General features: G+C 32.8%; 2 long non-coding RNA genes across 2 annotated transcripts in view; one reads left to right on the top strand and one right to left on the bottom strand.

The window, feature by feature from the left end:
* Window positions 1-3,318, bottom strand: part of LOC127836362 (uncharacterized) — a 501,905-nt gene extending 498,587 nt beyond the window's left edge. The window contains exon 1 of the long non-coding RNA XR_008028733.1: window positions 3,267-3,318. This is a non-coding gene — a long non-coding RNA (uncharacterized LOC127836362). The remainder of the gene's footprint in view (window positions 1-3,266) is intronic.
* Window positions 3,319-9,253: 5,935 nt separating this feature from the next.
* LOC127836361 (uncharacterized) lies at window positions 9,254-9,995 on the top strand. The gene is made up of 2 exons (XR_008028732.1): window positions 9,254-9,395; window positions 9,527-9,995. It is a non-coding gene; the product is annotated as an uncharacterized LOC127836361 (long non-coding RNA).
* Window positions 9,996-12,782: the final 2,787 nt, after the last annotated feature.

The raw sequence follows: 12,782 nt of genomic DNA, 5'->3' as shown, positions 1-12,782 counted from the left end.
CATGCCCGAAAGGTAAAAACTGGCCATGTCTAAGTGTTCATATGATTTACAAGGACTTGTATAGTAAATATCAATTAACTCCAGAAATCTTATTCGATAAAACGGTAAGGGTCAGGGGCTGATTTGTTGTGTTACATTTGATAGCTTCCTCTTCATAGTTTGCTTTACTCATGCTCCTGGGATCAAAACCAGGTTAAGCTATGGTGTCACATGATTTGTAGAACTGTATAGTAATTAATTTTAAAATAATATATTTATTGAAACAGCAAAATTGATGGGTGTAATGTTTTAGTGTTCGTCATTGTATAGTTGTCCTGTACTGAGTTTGTACAAAACATACTCCTATGGTCAAAATCGATTTCATCCAAGGGGAAAATTGTTGTTGTTTTTGTCATATGAATAATCGAAACGTTTTTCTTAATCAAACTATATAATATCATTTTAATCAAAATATATAAATTTAAAGACAAAATAGAAACTACATGTATAACTTTTTTTTGTTTCAAAGTATAATCTGAATACCCATCGCCAACATCACCACAGAAGAATAGAAAGAGATTTAGTCGAATACTTACTTGTCTGAAACCTATCTTAGCAGTTGGCTGACTTTGACTTCAACTTATGTAAAGCATCGTTAAACAATGTCATATGAATTCGCATATGCACGGTCAAGGTTCTCAGAAATTGTGTCTAAGCTTCGTGATTATGTGTGATATGAAATCTGTGTTACAAAGAAATGGCATATCTCATGAATTTAAACATGAGCTGGCTTGATTTCACCAATAGATGATTTCGTCATCGTGTTTACCATTATGTGACCTTGACACGCTTTTTCGACATAATTTTACACGCTTCTTAACGAATTCAATACGATGCCGACTTATCAAATGTTACATTATACTGAAAGAGCATCAATGTTACGACCGAAGGTGTAGTTACGTCTTACTTTGTTAACGCAACTTAACATTTTAATTTTAATTGTAATCGATACGCGGTAAACTACCCATCTGTTTCCGCTTGTTTTAACATCAGCATCCGATCGCCATGCAAAACGCCAGATGTTTACAACTTGAACAGTAAACTATTTATTGCGATTAAAGAAACCCTTTGCATTCAAAAACGTCATTTTAACCACAAACTCGACCATACATTAAATTTGGTGATATATTAAGAATGAACTATTGTATTTGATTGATTATATATTGTTTATATTGAAAGTGTCCATACATCAACAAAATGTGTATGCTAATGTTAACCTTGCACTGACCTTTATAAATTAATATTTAAATACCGTTACGCTGAACACATACATGTTAGCGATTTAAGTCGATTGAAGTTCACCTAACTAAGTATGCTGTTATGAACCTACGCGACTCATGCTAAACGTGCGCGAACAAAACCGAATGGAAACAAAGGATAACAATCTATTCTAATTATTATTTTCAATGGAGTTCACGATTGTCATGCCAATGTTTTTAAGCTTTAGAAAACAAACCGGGACTTCTTTTATTAGTGTTTGTTATATGATAGTTATATGATGATAACAGGTTACAAGATAGCGCGTGTATTTAAATGGATGGTGGAATTATAGACCTTCTCACAATTTAAATATTAATGAGAAATAAAAATGGAGACCGTTTAATGATTATATGTCTCACACAGTTTAAATGTAAAATACGTAAAACTGTAATGCATTAGCAGGTGATCGTTGGAGTTATCACTAAGAGGTCCAAATGCCCAACAATTAGACATGTGACAGAATCAAACATGAAACATTAATCCAAAAAGGCAAACGAAAAAACAAAACAACAGTAAAAGCATTGGAATGACCGATGATTTGCAAAGCATTGGGGTTTAAAGTGGATTTTCGGCGTCTTGTCTCGCAGTTGGCGTAGGTGAGTCCATTCACAAAATATAGATCGTAAATAGTTATAATTGTAAGAGCATCACACTTCAAATCAAATGTTAACTCGCCAAAGTCATGCTGACTTAATGCATTTTTGATCTAATTAAATAGAACTACGGTATGAAAAACAATTTGCATCACAAATTATCTAAAGAAACACATACACACACTGAGGCTTCTCAGGCAGATGGACACAAAAGCTGCACAACACACGTCAGTATTTGATTGCTTGCAGTTTTAATTATATATGTTATGTTGTAATTTACAGTTTAATCGATAGTCATGGTAGTTACCGGAGTAACGACACCATAATTTGATGACAAATTACGTTGTCCTGAATGATATTTACAATGACTTTAATACTATTTTAGATATCTTGACGCGAACTTTAAATAGAGATGAATTATGCACTTCTTCTCATGTGAATATCAATAATGTAAGTGTTACGTTCTCTTGTGTCGTTTTACGGACTTATTTTATGGGATCGACTTGAGCAAAACGTTCGCATGACCAACCACACTGGCATGGGTAGATCATTAAATCGTAAATACAGTTTGTAATGAAACGATTTAGCTGAGAGCAATTACATTTGGGGCACAATGGATTTGGTTTTAATATTAGCGAGCAAGACCCTGTAGTTTGTGTCCTGAATTTTTCAGAGTCAGAGTTAAGCAGAGTCAGCTAAAAACATGATTTTATGTAAAAAAAGTAAAAACATACAAATGACAATATTCTTACTTGTCTTGTCAAACGCTGCCAAAATTCGTTAGAAGTTAGAGGCGGTGATTCTAAACTTGCGAATCGCTACCAATAATGCATTTCCCTCTGCCATACAGTTGCTGCAGCTGTCTGAATACCATTTAATTCGACACCTGCATCTTGCATCTCAGCTATGTACGTTCCAGGTTTCTAGATAATCATGATGGATCAATTAGTCATAGAGGAGAGGCACTGCTTCATCCTGAATATTTGGTTCCTCTGACATAATCCAGTGCAAAGCTGCAGATATACAAATAAACCTGTCAAAATTTGTTTAAGGATAATTTTTATTGGAAAAATAAGTAAGATACAAATATAACAAGACTATTGCCAAGCAATAAAAGTCCCCTACCGGTTCCACCATTGTCAGAAATTCCACCATTGTCACAATATATTTTTTATTTGTTGCCATAACAACCAGAGATTTTGACGTAGGAACAAAATGAAATGACGTGCATAATGCCCATATTGCCATCTATCCGTGTTCCAAGATTCATGAAAAAATATTAAGAACTTTCAAAGTTATCGCAGGATCCAGAAAACCACTATTTTCATCAGTATTTCTAGTCTATTTGTTGCCATAGAAACCCGAATTTATGACGTAGGAACAAAATGAAATGACGTGCATAATGTCCATATTGCCATCTATCCATATTCCAAGTTTCATTAAAAAATATTACGAACTTTTTAAGTTAGCGCAAGATCCAGAAAAGTGTGACGGACGGACGGACTGACGGAGACAAAACCATAAGTCCCCTCCGGTGAAACCGGTAGGGGACTAAAATATAATACGATTTACACATATAGCATAGACCGGTATTTAAACGATGAATAAAGCAAATAACAAGCTGTTTTCTTCGAAATACCAAAACAATGTAATACATAATACAATTTTATAACATCCCTCCAATCATTACATAACAGAACTCGATGTAGAGTGTAACCATTATAAAACAATTATTTTATTAATCACCAACGACAAAAAAATAACAGACAAGAAAACAGAAGAAACATCATAACATAATATTCGAGCATTCGAAGCTAAGTTAAACTATTAGTTAGCCTGTAAAAGTGACCAAGCAACCTTAATTGTTTATAAATAAAAGTAATGCTTCCATATGGGCCGATATGTTAAGAGCCCTGAATAACGAAGACAAAAGGTAGAACTGAGAGTTGAGAAACAAATATGTAAACAACTTTTTCCATTTTTTTATGATAAGATCTTATATTTGTTTGAATACAACACATAACGTGTACACTATTTATAATTTCTAAACACCATTCATCAAATGAAAATCACATTAAAAAAAAAATGTGTATAAGGAGAAAAGTAACACCTATTTGTTTATCACTATGTAATCATTTGTTTACTAAGGTAAATAAGTAATTGTAGAGAGACTTACACGTTTAGTAAAATTTAATTCTAGAAGACCAACATTTGATTGCATGAGTTAACAAAAATATATGGGGTTAATGGGTGTGAAGTTTTAATTTAAACTCTCCAGTCAAAACAAGTGTTTTAACTACCCTTGACCCCATCGAAATAAAACGACAATTGTAGCGTTTACATAGTTATCTTGGTAATGGTCCTATAAATAATTCTATACAATTTTAATTATATTCAATTATACTAGAACTTTACGCTTGTTTCTTTATCCTTGTCTTGGTGGATACATTTCCTCCATGGTCATGGTTTTCTTTGGGAATTGCAGATTTCGGTCCATTGATCCTAAATCATAAACGCACAGTTAACGTTTGAGTCCTTAATTGTATTCTTTCACAAACGAAAGCTTTGAACATGGAGAACGGGATTGGAATTGTGGGGTAAATGGCATTTAATATTTTTGTAATTAATATCATCTATATATTACGTATACATAATACATTAATATACGTAAACAATCTGTGTGTGAACTATATTTTCCTATTATTAACAGGTGCGTGACTGCATTGGCCATGATATGTGTCGTCTTTGTGAATTGAACAACAATGTCGGGATTAGGATGGCTGATATTTTCTGTAACCTAAGCAGGGAAATCGTTCGAAACAAGTTCCAGAAAAGTGCACCTGGACACACTTCTTAACAATAAATGTGTGTGTTTTTGAACAAAATAACAGGAATGATCGTGCACATTGTTTTTCTTACAATAATCTAATTTTAAAAGTTTCAATATTACTTTTGTGTTAATGGTGAAAGGAATATAAAATAGTCTTCACCTCCAGGTATTTTTGTAAAACTTAAATTCGTTTGGTAACTTTCTTAACGAATCTCTTTATAAACCTTGTGATAATGAATGTTAAAAATACACGGTGTTGACAATCGCTTACTAATTTTAATTTGAAATCTGGTTACAATCGTTGCTATCTAAAATATTATGAAAAGACATTGTTTGCAATTTGAAATATTAAAATGACTATAATGTCTTGTTGATAACCTCTAATCTATGATAAAATGTCATAATTAACTGCGATGAATATTTCTTCCATGTTTATATTTTATGTATCATTTGATGTCGTATGTGTTTGGTTTGCAATACATTCTGTTAATATGTAAATATGCATCGCTAGCTTTCAAACAATTGGAAGTCCAGAAACAAACATGTTTATAATCTTATCAAGTGGGTGGGCAATGTCACAGTTGATTTTATCGCACAGCACTAATTTGTAATTTCCAGGACTATTATACTAACTAGATCTAAGTAAAATGTTCCATCTGTGTAACGGAGAGGACACGACCAGCATCCCTGCGTTACCTGCGACTGATTAAACAAGTCCAAGGGAATCAATGATCAATGTATCGGCCACCAGCAAAGATTATAAATAGATCAAAGTAAAAATTAAAACACCACAATAAACTTCTATGCGACGTAGCATCATCAAGTGTTCAGCAATTTCAGACATATTGTTTGAAACAACTTTGCACGCTGATTACTGTCTTTTACGACATTCAGTATACGTATACACTGTACATGATATAAACCGTTGACATATAGTTTACGGTTTTATGTTGTGTAAAATAACAAGATGATGCGATGTTTTTTAAACAATATAAGTGACACGGTTTATATTTAAAACAATGTCACTATTTTATCAAGTTAAATATATATTACACCGGATATAATGCTCTGCTCACTTTTGCATGTATAACAATAATTGCATTTATATTTTGTATTTCAACCGTTAGAACCGGAAAACATGATCATGTTGCTCATTATATACTTGGACATGCCAACACACACATCCATCATATTCAACCCGATATATACGGCACGCGTATAATAAGAGTGCAAATCCCCATGTCATTAAGCTTTTCGAACCTAGCACGAATGTCAAATTTAGGATAAATCGACTTCCATAAATGATTATAATCCGTTGCTTTTATGTAAAACAGTGATAATTACATTTACAAAACGGCATAAATCAGTCGACACATCAGGTAACATTTAACTTATTCAAACTTGGGTGGATGGTGAAAAACGAATATTGTATTTGGACATTAAACTGGTGGAAAATGCATCACAAAAACTTATTCAAGAATAAATAAAACACACACACCCCCATAATTTGAAGTAAAGAAACCAATAACCATTACATGTATAATGACAAAACAGGTAGCTTTGGTTTTGAAAATAACTGTTATAGCGAATTATGGGTTCCACCATTCACATTTTATCGAAACATTAAATAAATATTACACGCAAGCATCCATTTTTCTACGCAAGCGATTTTTCAATGTTTACATTGGAATGAATGTACTGTGGGGGAGGCAAATTTATTATTCAAGTTAATTTTTAATCCGTTTGCATCCGTATAGTTACTCATCATTTGAAGCTAAAACTAAGAAGTTCTTCAAGACGGGAGCTACTTTATTACAGTGCGGCACGTGGTGAAGGTCCAGCATAACAGCAATTTAAAAGCGATATTTGAAGGTTTGTATTAATATCGGTGAAATGATTAAGGTATCAGCCAATTATTTATATAAGTGTATCAAGTTGATACATACACGTTATACATTCTTAATGATACTGTACCGATTAGTACATATTATAAGTCAATACCAATAATTGCATTGGTTGTTTATTTGTATATTTTGTTTACATAAAAACAATAGTTTTGATAGACCATATGTATCCTTATTATTGTGAGGTATTTAACACACAATCATTAAAGTATAACAAATATATTTTCCATCGCCTTAAATCGATTCTTATATTTTATATCTTTGTCACTAAAGCAGACTGTCCTCTGAAATAAACACATATAAAAATTATGATAATTAAGTTTTAAGCACTTCGCCACATAACCAAACAACAAACATTACTAAAACACCTACCAACCTAAACCTGTTAAACACACTCTTCAATAGAATAAGTTCCTTTCAAAGAAAATAACTTTTATATCACATTAAATGTTGATTAAATGACACATAAATTATGTTACTTTTAATTTGGAGTCTTTCGACATGTAACTTCTAAATTATCTAAGAATAGTAATGCGATGCAGTTTTCCCTTGGGGTATTTGGCCTGTTTTTGTTACTGCTAGTGTTGTCATATCGGATGTCAGACAGGCCCATTATACTCATAAACGATGAAATGGTAACATGTGAAATGAATAAGCCTCATATCCGGTATCCAGATTACCACACCTTTATCTCTATGATAATACATTGGGAGTGCACATGTTAACGATATAATATGACACGAAAAAATACACTTAACTATTTAATTATTCGGGACAATCGCAACGAACTGACCGTGTGATTGCATACATTTTCAAACGTTCAATGCCTTTATTTAAGGGGTAAAAATGGTATGATGTTGATGAATACGAGCAATATGTTGATATAATGTTGGTATATTTGGTCTAAAAAGTTTAATTATATATGATTAAGTGTTATTTTAACATATTTTCTGTATCACGTCACTTATTATGATGAGTAGATGGGACCTGCATCACAACACATTCATTGATTCATAGAACAGACGTTACTTAACAAAAAAATACGGCATTTCAGGTGCACAGCTTAACATTTATTTCGACTTCCCTACAATAATCTCCGAGCGGACGAAAAAAGAGGGAGTTTTCAATATTTGCGACATTCTGAATCATCCCTTGTTTGTCCTTTACTTTAACATAGATAGGGATCTAAATATATTTACATCAGAAACTTATCCAAATAATGTTTATTCGGGATAACATCACAGTCTTCGTCAAACCATCGGCCAACATTCGAGCTCGGGAAAACACCTGATCATTAGCGCCACCACACACAATTTTGCCATTTGAAAGGCATCATTGATCAAAACTAAGCAAATGGCAATCATGGCATCCATATGAATTGGGATTTATTTTTTTTTACTTCTTTCAACAGCGAAAACTCCAACGCCTGTTCTGTTATGTAAGTAAAACCTTTCGAACCGGAAGAAAATTCAGCAAGATTGGGATATTTGCGAAATCTGGCACTAACTTGTGTTACATGTAACGCTTTTGAAACCTTCTGAAACCTCATGTGTTTGATCAAAATCGAAAAATCTTCGGCATCCATATTTTTTAATGTGTATACCGACTGTGTAATTAGGGACGGGTTTTGAATGTAAGGCAACATATCAACAACCGTGTGGGACGTTGTGGAAACCATGACTGTTGACTAGGCATCATCGGTACGCATTCCGCAAGCCTTTTCAATGTGAAATCTTGAAATCTACTCAGAGCGAGGCACGTGTTTACATATACACAATTATGCCGATCATGTTATGAAAGATGCCAAAAAGTTGCTGCAGTCGCCGGTCAACATAATTAATGCCGAGAAATATATGGTTTTCTCAAATAATTTATCGCGGCAGTTAAACCGTCTGTTTAACTATCAATTACTTCGCGGCACATTTTGATATTAATTGAGCACTTTATTTGTCGCAACTGATGTTAAACCTGTTATATATAATACTTGCACACTCGAAAGCTCTTGCTGGTATGAAAAACCTTCACAAAACAGCACATTCGTCGGTAACATTTTGAGTTACAATAGTGACACCAACACAACATAAATAATGACGAACACTCTTCTCAAACCTCAAATACCTAGAATCAAGCGATAAGATACACAGTATGTAGTTCGGTATTCTTTATTCACCTCGATTCTTCGATCGTCAGCATTTCATCATTCTGTTGACAGCGAACCTGCAACGCTTACGCATTTACGCAATATATCAGCAAACTTTCAGAACCATAATATCTGTTACCGGATACTATCCGGCTCATCCTGTTTTGTTTCGTGATGTACACCTCAACCTGGCGAAAAGAGATGAGAAATAAGCCTAAGTGAAGCGATCCGCCTATTTAATATCTAAATGTTCCAAACCGTGGTAAATTGTTATCGGCAACCCGTACGAGATGCAAACCTCTGTCGCTCTTAACCGAGGTTTTACTCCTTCTCCGTAGTTTAAAAATTCCTTCAACGTACTGTGACCAGTACCTTATTGCTAACGCCATTTTGAATGTGTGTTTGTACCCGGTAGTTGTCTAATTACGAGACTTACATACCCGATTACAATCTCATTCAATATTTACCGCCGCATTTCGATGCGAAACTTGAGTGAGGCTCCCAATAATAAACGAACGTTTAACGGTGATATCAATTATTAAGATCACGAAAGACTTTGTGAATATGGAAATACTTTTGAAGTACTTTGAGGATATGGAAAGGAAGGACGTGCTTTTAATTACTAGCGTGTAAATGTCAATTTCTTTTATTGTAAAGAATAACCTAATATATAAATGATGTTATCGGATTCGAATACAAAATAAATAATAATACATTGACAAGGGTTGCGTTAAATATGTATTTTCATTCTTTTAAACAGATGCGTCGGTGCTTTGGTCCTGATGTTTGGCCTCGGTCTGGCTGCAGGAACTATGGTTGGTGGAGGGTCGATTATATTTTCCATCTTTACGTTATATAAGTGAATGAGTTCAAGATAATTGCAACATAACATATCACCCTAGTACGAAGAGTGTGTGTGTTTTTAAAAAAAACGAGTATATGTGCACTTTTTTATTTTTCCTTTTTAAAATATAATATTACTATGTTCAATGTTTGCTTTGTGTAATGGGAGGTTTAAAACAAGTAGTCTACACATACTTGTATGTCTTGTCTGAACTTATTTCATTTGATCAATTTCCAAATTATTGCGTTATAAATGTTTAGTTTGTTATAAATGTTCACAACACGAATTTGTTTGCAATTTGGAATATATAATTGGTTAAGTTCTATAATTGTGAATATGTTATGATATATTACCTTAATTTCTCAATAAAATAGTTGTTAACTGAGCTACATTTTCCGCACCTGATCTGAATTTATGTATGTGTCTTTGTGCTTCTTTTTTATAGTTTGCAATAATTCGCTAAATTGTATTATAATTTTCCAATTCATCGCAGTAAGAAAAAAAACATGTACATAAACCATAAAAGGAATGTTAAATTTGGTTATACTAAAACAAGATCAAGAATAATCTATAAAAAGTATAAAGAACGCATTAGTTGATATATATTGAAGATCTTGCAATATTTGACTACGTGGTCATATGGGGTGTGTTCGCTGTTAAAATACAACTCCTTAAATCACTTAAAGTCAATACTGGTTTTGCTGTTTTATATAGTAAGCCGGTTTAACTAGCACACTGATCTCTTGTATCCATGGCTCTGTCATATGGAGTATGTTCACTGTTAAAATACAACTCCTTAAATAACTTTAATTAAATACTGGCTTTGCTGTTTAAGATAGTGTGCCGGTCCAACTAGTGCAATAAGCTCTTGTATCCGCGGCTGTATGTTCAAATGAATGAAAGTCATTTTGAAACTGCTAAGTGGTCCTTAATTTGACTCTTTGATCTATCAAATAGATTTGCCATGGGATGTACTCTATTATTTATAAACCGATCTACGAATACAGAGTTAACAAACACAAGCAAACAAGAACCCTCTTGTTTGTCTTCTTTAAAATGAGGTACTGATAGTAAATCCTAGATTTCTGAGTTAAAAGGCAACAAGTATGCAATAAGTAAGCATTATTCCGTTCAACAAGTTATGTGCATAATTAACATAGCTATAACGCGGAGTCATAATGAGTCCTAGCAGGCGGAATGACAAATGGAATTACAAATGGACGGAATGTCTTCGCAAACACATGCTATTTATACACAATAACATCCCAAGAGCTGAACGGTCTAACTGTTTTGCAATGTCATCTCGTGTGTGATTTTAATTATTTCATAAGTCTGACTACCAGTAGTGTCCAATCACGCGCTCTGAAACTTTTGTGTTTATGACTGTAGTTTTTTATAATAGTATCAAACGCGTTATTTTGCATTTTTTGTGTTCGTTTTGAAAACCATTACGATTTAATCAGGGTTCATGGGGCATTGAACTTAGGCGGCGGTCTGTATGGACAGCCTGATACCATATTTGTACTAATTAAAGTACGCACAAATAATCATAATGTCAGGCGCGATACTTTATTTGCTGTATGGTACTTTGTCAAAACAAGACTTCATCAACAAATAAAAACACATTAAAGCAAAAACATACTTGTAATGCTATACAATTAAACTTATGTGTAACGGGCGACGTGTTAACCTTTAACTAGACGGGACAGTATTTCAAGTGTATTGAGGACAGGAGAACCTAGTGGGAATTTCAGAGAGAGTACTTTTGCGATTTTTTGTTTGAAATATTATTGTGCTACGCCGTGGATGGCGGTGTTAGTTATAAATTGATATTAATGACAGTTGTAAACGAAAACGACCAATTTTATTTGAATGTTTAATCGATTTGTTACACTATGTTACTTGATATTAACAATTTAACATGTGTATTTTCGAACTAGTTTTGTACTATTGCCGTTATGAAGTCAGCCAATAATACCTGCAATAATTTGCGTACACTTTTAAAATTATTTCAAAACAAATCGCTAGAAAAGACTTTCAGTGGATGGATCAACTTAATTGATGTTAATATATAATACATTATTTGTTCAAAATATCTTGCAGTTAAACAGTTAGATACTATAGGGAAGAAATAATTATACCAAATATACTTTAATCCACAACAGGCAAACGTATGAGTCCGTGCTGTGCTATCATGTAACTCTTAAAGATGGTTGTGGTCTGTGTTTCATGTTGGATAAAAATATCAATATATATATATATAATGAAAAGGAAACAAACACATCGTTTTAACTTGTTCATGAGACAAAATTTGTTCATATTTTATTTCAGAAAATAACTTCAAGGCACATGGAGATTAGAGAAGGAAACTTGCATTTCCCTTTTTCTTCACAAATTTTAAAATTATGCCAGTATATTTTAAAGGTTGCATTTTTTTATTCAAATATAATCAGTGATTGTACCAATAAATCTTAAAGTTCACGTACATCTTTAAACCTGACAACCAACGTCAATACACAAATGAGTTGTTGAAAACTATGAACATAACTTATTATTTTTATTAAACCTTGCGTACAATCATACACATCGTAATTAAGAATTGCCTTTTTCAATATGTTAATAATTTAGATTTAATAATACATCTCTTACCAATGCAGATGTAATACTATTTAAATGATAACATAAATTTATGAATTTTCAATTTTGTCAATTTACCAAAACGTGAAAAGGCCCCTTTAAAATCTAAAGACTTACTCCGTCTAGCCGGCAAGATTCTTTGTGGCTTGTCTGATATTATTTTGTGTTTAATTAAAAAAAACATGTTATAATTTGTCAGGAGGTTATAAAAATTGATGTAATCTTACTGTTTCTTTTTTGTTTTCAACAAGGCAGAACTAAAGCAAAGTGTAATGCGTGATATGTTATTGATTTCACCGAATATGAAGGGATGGCATGAACTTAATTGTGTTACAGTTAAAACAATGTGTTATTTGTTCAAAAATAGAAAATCTCTATTGTTCATCCATCAAATTAGTTCACTTTTAAAGGTCCGATATTGCCAATACTAGTGAAGAATATAACCAATATTTCAAATGACACTGCTATGTATATACATATGATTGTCAATGCCTTTTATTGATATTTTTTATGTTTGATTTTTAATTTTATTGAT

The sequence above is a fragment of the Dreissena polymorpha genome, chromosome 6, assembly GCF_020536995.1.
Source record: "Dreissena polymorpha isolate Duluth1 chromosome 6, UMN_Dpol_1.0, whole genome shotgun sequence".
NCBI classification, from domain to species: domain Eukaryota; kingdom Metazoa; phylum Mollusca; class Bivalvia; order Myida; family Dreissenidae; genus Dreissena; species Dreissena polymorpha.
The sequence above is the reverse complement of the archived record's forward strand: the minus strand, read 5'-3'. Positions and strand labels throughout refer to the sequence as shown.